Source organism: Podarcis bocagei (assembly GCF_964188305.1).
Source record: "Podarcis bocagei genome assembly, chromosome: 1".
Taxonomy (NCBI): domain Eukaryota; kingdom Metazoa; phylum Chordata; class Lepidosauria; order Squamata; family Lacertidae; genus Podarcis; species Podarcis bocagei.
This window is the reverse complement of record NC_138125.1, coordinates 47,081,549-47,086,953: the sequence shown is the minus strand read 5'-3', so window position 1 is coordinate 47,086,953 and position 5,405 is coordinate 47,081,549.

Genomic DNA, 5,405 nt, shown 5'->3' with positions numbered 1-5,405 from the left:
TTGGCTTATCTCTGTGTTCTCCTTTCTCACCCAAAGACTTATTTACCAAAACTGGGGATGCCAATTATGTGAAGCATTTGTCTTTTTCGATTTATTTTTACTATGAGCGTTTACTGTTTTGTTTAATTTAAATGTAATTCTTGCAAGTACATTTTTTGGGGGGGTGGACCACAATTCAGTCTTCCTAGTAATGGGCACATTTGTTTAATGTGTTTGTTCAGCAGAGTTTTTAATCATTTTAAAATTGGGGGTGGGGGGAGAAGCAGCATTTTTTATTAGACTATTTATACCATCTGCTTTTTTAAAAAGCAAGCACCTGAAACTTGGTATGCTCTACATGTTTGTCACAGTGTCTCATCTTTTTCTTCCTATTTGCTATGCTAATTATAGTCATATGGACACTAGTGACAATGTTGGTTTTGCCTCTTACAAAATGAAACTCATGGTGTAGATAAAAAAACAAAATTTGTTGCTGCTAGGAACCCAGTACTTAACATATTGAGCTGTGTTGGTACCTTAATTGTCAATGTTTCTGGAAGCCACTTACTGTTTTTATGTACCGTATTAGTTGGAAAAGTGAAGGCAATATATGTGGTTGTAGATGAACCACTAATTTCCTGACCATCAGTTTGATTTGATTCATGAGTTGAATTTTGCATCCTTTGTTTAAAGACTTGGGCTGCTGGTGTGTTACTGAATGTCAGAATCATTCATCAGTCTGGAATTCTAGTAATGTAAGGAGGGGCAGCAGCTGTTTAAAGAGGCCCAAATCTTGCAGCTTATTTGAAAATAAGCTTCACTTTCAGGGTTCAATCAATGGTGAATGACAGCTGAAGACATTGTAGGAAGAAAAGAAGGGAAAGGAAATGAGGCTGTATGTAGTCTGTGTGCTCAAATGCGCTCTATTTTTACATGAAACAAGAAAGCCCTCAACTCCTGTCACCAATAGATTTTTTGTTTATACCATTGGACTTCTAAAGTCAGTCCTAAAAAATTTAAAGGAGAGCAACTGGGTGTTTCAGTTTGTTGTAGGCAGTACAGTAGTTAACCTGAATGCAGAGATTAACCTGTAATGGCATGTTGCAGTCAGTTCTTCCCTTGCTCCAGTTCTTCTTACTAAATGATTTTGACTCTGACAATCAATTTCATTGTTAACATGTGATATAGGAGCATAAAATGTGGTCCATATTACATCATCATTTCCCACATACTCTAATCCCCAGCCCAATAATATCTATAATTTAGCCTTTGGATATGCAAAATAAAAAATAATCTAGTCTAGTCATAACCATTAACCAATCTAATCTAGTCTTAACCATTAACCAAACTAGATGAACAAAGAAGTTAAGGGAGAAAGGATTTAAAAAATAATAATTTAATAAACTGAATATATATGCTAAGCTGTCATATCAGTATACAATAAATAACACTGATGAACCTGATAAGATGTATGATGCATGTATATAAGAAAATATATCAAATGCCCGAATGTGGTTCGACCTCAAAGGGTGTTCTTTGAAATCAACCAATGATTTCAAGCAAAGCCGTACATGCAGGTTATTTTAAAAAGAAGTAAGCAAGCAAAAGGTCTGATAATATTTGTAGTCCATAAATCACCAGCTGATGTTAAGGAGAAGCCACATTTATACATTCATAAGTACAGGTCCATTCAGTCTGTGTATAGAAAAGAGATACGGTCCCATGTTATATTTGTATGAATGGTAAATTCCAGACATTACTATGGGCTGCAAATTTGCCCCAGAACTAACTTGTTTGTTGGATTAGCTAGAACAGTTATATATTTTAACAGTCTTTGGATCATAACAAACTGTAGAACATGGCAGTTGTATAGCACCATATGGTATCATATGGTACTCTACCAACTGTCCCAAATCTGTCTGTTTTTTATTCGGCATTAGCCAATCATTATATTATCCTCTGATTTATTAGACAAGATGTCTGATTTTAACCATTCTTTTAAGTGAGAGAATGCTCCTCCAGTTTTGGGCTTGTAAAAATAATCCCATTTAGATTCTTAATGTACAACAGAGGTGGCTAACACTCGGTTGCGGGGGGCCTGATCGACCCCAAACCAAAATTTGTCTCCTCCCCACCCCCTCCAATGTTGATGGCAAATGCACACGTGCACCCCCTATACCGTGTCAATGGAACCTAGTGCCCTAGTGAGGATTAAAATAGTTTCCTCCCTTATCACCAGATTGATAATTTGATGGGTGGAGAGGGACAATAACCCCTCCTCAGTCGATCTGCATGGGGGCTGTGTGTGTAGACTATGTATTATTTGTGTGTATGACAAAGGTTTGGCCACACCTGCTGCTGACCTGTGGCTCCTGAAGTGTTGGCAAAGCGTGGATGCAGCTCTCAGTTAAAATAATAATACTAGAATAGTTAGCCTCAACAATCTAGAATTTGATTAGTGTTGTGATGGAATAATTTTTTTTTACTATTGTTACATTAGTTAGTTCCCTATAAGGATATTTGGAATAATAATTTGTGGGATTAAAAATAAATAAAAATAAAGTTGCAATATACTATGCCAATAAATAAAACCTTTCCCCCAGAAACACATTTTTCTTTTCTAAGAAGCATAGCATTTTTATTTCCATAGTGTATATTTATATTTCATGCTAATTATTTCTATAAATCTTTGTAAGCAAATAAGTTATTTTTTAAAATATGCATATTCACCAATCAGACTTAATTGGCATTGTTTTCCCCACGAGGGACCTCGTTCTCAACTTTTGACTGTACATCAGCTTAGTAACCCAGGCCAGTGGTGGACAAACCAGTTAGTCTTCTGTGAATGGATGGGTGAAGTTGATAGCTCCCAGTCTAGCGCATGTTTCTTTAACAGCGTAGAGCAGTGAAGCACTGTGTGGGTATAGCATTCTCCGCCCTTGTGCCTGAATAGCTCATTTGCCTACTTGCTCTCCTTGCCGCTGTAGCAATCCAGGATTGGTTCTAACTTAAGGAGAGCCCTGCTGGATTAAACTCATGTAGTAGACCAACAGTCTGTACTCACAGTGGCCAACCAGATGCCTGTGAGAAGCCCACAAACAGGTTCTGCTGGTAAGGAGGCTAATGGGTGTTGCAGAACTGGAGTGGGAGATGCTATTTCTGCAAATGTCATGGGGTGCACTCTCAGGATTCAGGGCTGGCAATAAATCCTGCAGGCCTCTTAGAAGCCACTTGTCAGGTAGCCTGTGGCAAAGTAAGAATTTCCTCCAGGTGATCAGGCAGGCTAGTTTTTGTATATTGGAAAGGAGGCAGTTCTACCCCCCCCCCTTGAAATCACCAGTGTGCCCTAGATGACCACGTGAACAGGGTAGTTTGTAAGATTTGTGGACTAGTAACTTTATGGATCTATCTTCAAGGCTAGGAAACTGCAGGATGCTTAAACTTTGTCTGGTGTGGTGTTAGCTATGCAGGGAACACGGTAATCTTAGCAGCCAAAATACCCTTTTTCTAAAATAAAATATTTTAGTAAGCAATCCTCTTGGCTACAGAATTCTACATTTTCTGCCATCCTGAAGTTTCACAGTTGTTGCTTATATGCACTGTTAAATGTGCATAAATATACTCAGGAATGAGACGCAATACATTTTGGATAATGGGTAGTATTTAGATCATACGCTCTTGCTAAAGCCAATAGGGTTAATAGCAGTGCTGTCCTTAGATATGATTGTTCTGAAGCCAGTGTTTTGCTTTAAGTTCCTCTGCAAATGTTATTAGAAACAAATAGTTACAAAGGAATAGTCTTTTGGATAAACCTTTATGCACATCTTGTGGTGTGATGTAAGTTTTTGGTCTAGGAGCAGAACAGATGACCAACAAATAGATCTGCTCTTTAATTAGCAAAATGAGTTTCTTAAGTCTTGGTGCTAAGCTTTCCCAAAGTAACACATTCTTAAACTCCTACTAGCAGCTGGTGTTGTTTCTCACTAGAGATTAGCTGGACGAATTAGTTCTCAGTCCACATATTATTATTGCTCAAGCTCAAGCTACAGTTGTTTATAGAAAAGATGTCCATAGTGCCCAGCTGTCTGCATCTGGTCTGTTAATTTAATACTGTTGCAGTGTACTTTTACATAAAGGATTTAGAAGAAAAAGCCAAGGGGGTTTAAGAGAGGAAAAATAGAAATCCAAAACTGTTTACATTATTTTTATATAACTTTTAAGAAAAACCTTTTTTTACGCATTTGGTCATGGTTGAAACAATGAGCAGAAAACGTTCTTTCACTCCCATTGATCAGTTTTGTAACTCAGGTTAAAAATCATGGATTATATTGATATTTGTGAAACAACATTAATAATTCTGAAAAATTAAGTAATAATGATGCTAGGACATCCAGACTGGAGCTCCTGTTTTACCTGATTTTAGTTTTGTTCAAGCAGAAAATTGTAATGCATTTCTATGCACATTATTCTTTGTCCTGAATTTGCACTGCTGTGCTCATGCATGTATAAACATCACCATCAATTTGGTGCAATGTGTTGGAAAAGGTGGAATATTGGAGAACCCAAAAGATGGTGTCACAATTAGCTGCTACTTAAAAATTGTCAGGAGTTAGCCAGACATTTGATGATGGCACAAGTTCAGCATGCAATAAGCCAGAAAAGACGGACAATGCAAGATGAGGGGCAGATAAGAGGTTTTTCTTCAGGTCAAGCTAGGTTTCTAAAGAGGTCCAAACTTTTTGTGAGAGGCTGTGTGGGAAGTCGTGCATGAAACTGTTTGAGAATACAGCATGTGGTGTAGATGGCAGCAGCTCTTTTAATGTAAGCATTTATCAGTAGTATTTGTCCCTATGGAAATCTGTTCCCAAGGTTCCCAGCAAACAGTAGTTGCCTGTCCTTCATCTTGATGTTGAAATTTCTTGTGTGCAAATGTGATTTAAATTTAATCAATGTCGAACAGTTCAGCTTCCTTCAGGAGGAGGGGTTAGAGAATTTTAACAGGAGGAATTTTGGGTTTTCTGGTTTTCATTTAAAGGCTAGAAGGTCAATGAAAGGTCACTCTTAAGTTACTTGGGTGCTGTACTTTTCTGAAATTTGCCAAGCGTTTAATATCCTTCATAAGGAAAGCTGTTAGGCATAAGCATAGAACTGGCAGAGAAACACTATTGTAGCCATGCCATTTAATATCAGCAGTTTTGCAGAAAAAACCTTCCCCATGCTTCCTGGATTCCTTAGGGCTGTTCCACATTGCAGAACAAGACAGATAGACCCTCATGTTTCCACAGTGTGTCACTTGTGCCTTTTTTTCTACAGCACTTGAATGGGAGACATATGCATGCAAGCACCCAGAGAATGTGGCCTGGAGCCTCATTTCCCAATTGCATGCACTCATCTACTACTTTAACTTTACAAACAACATGGCCAAC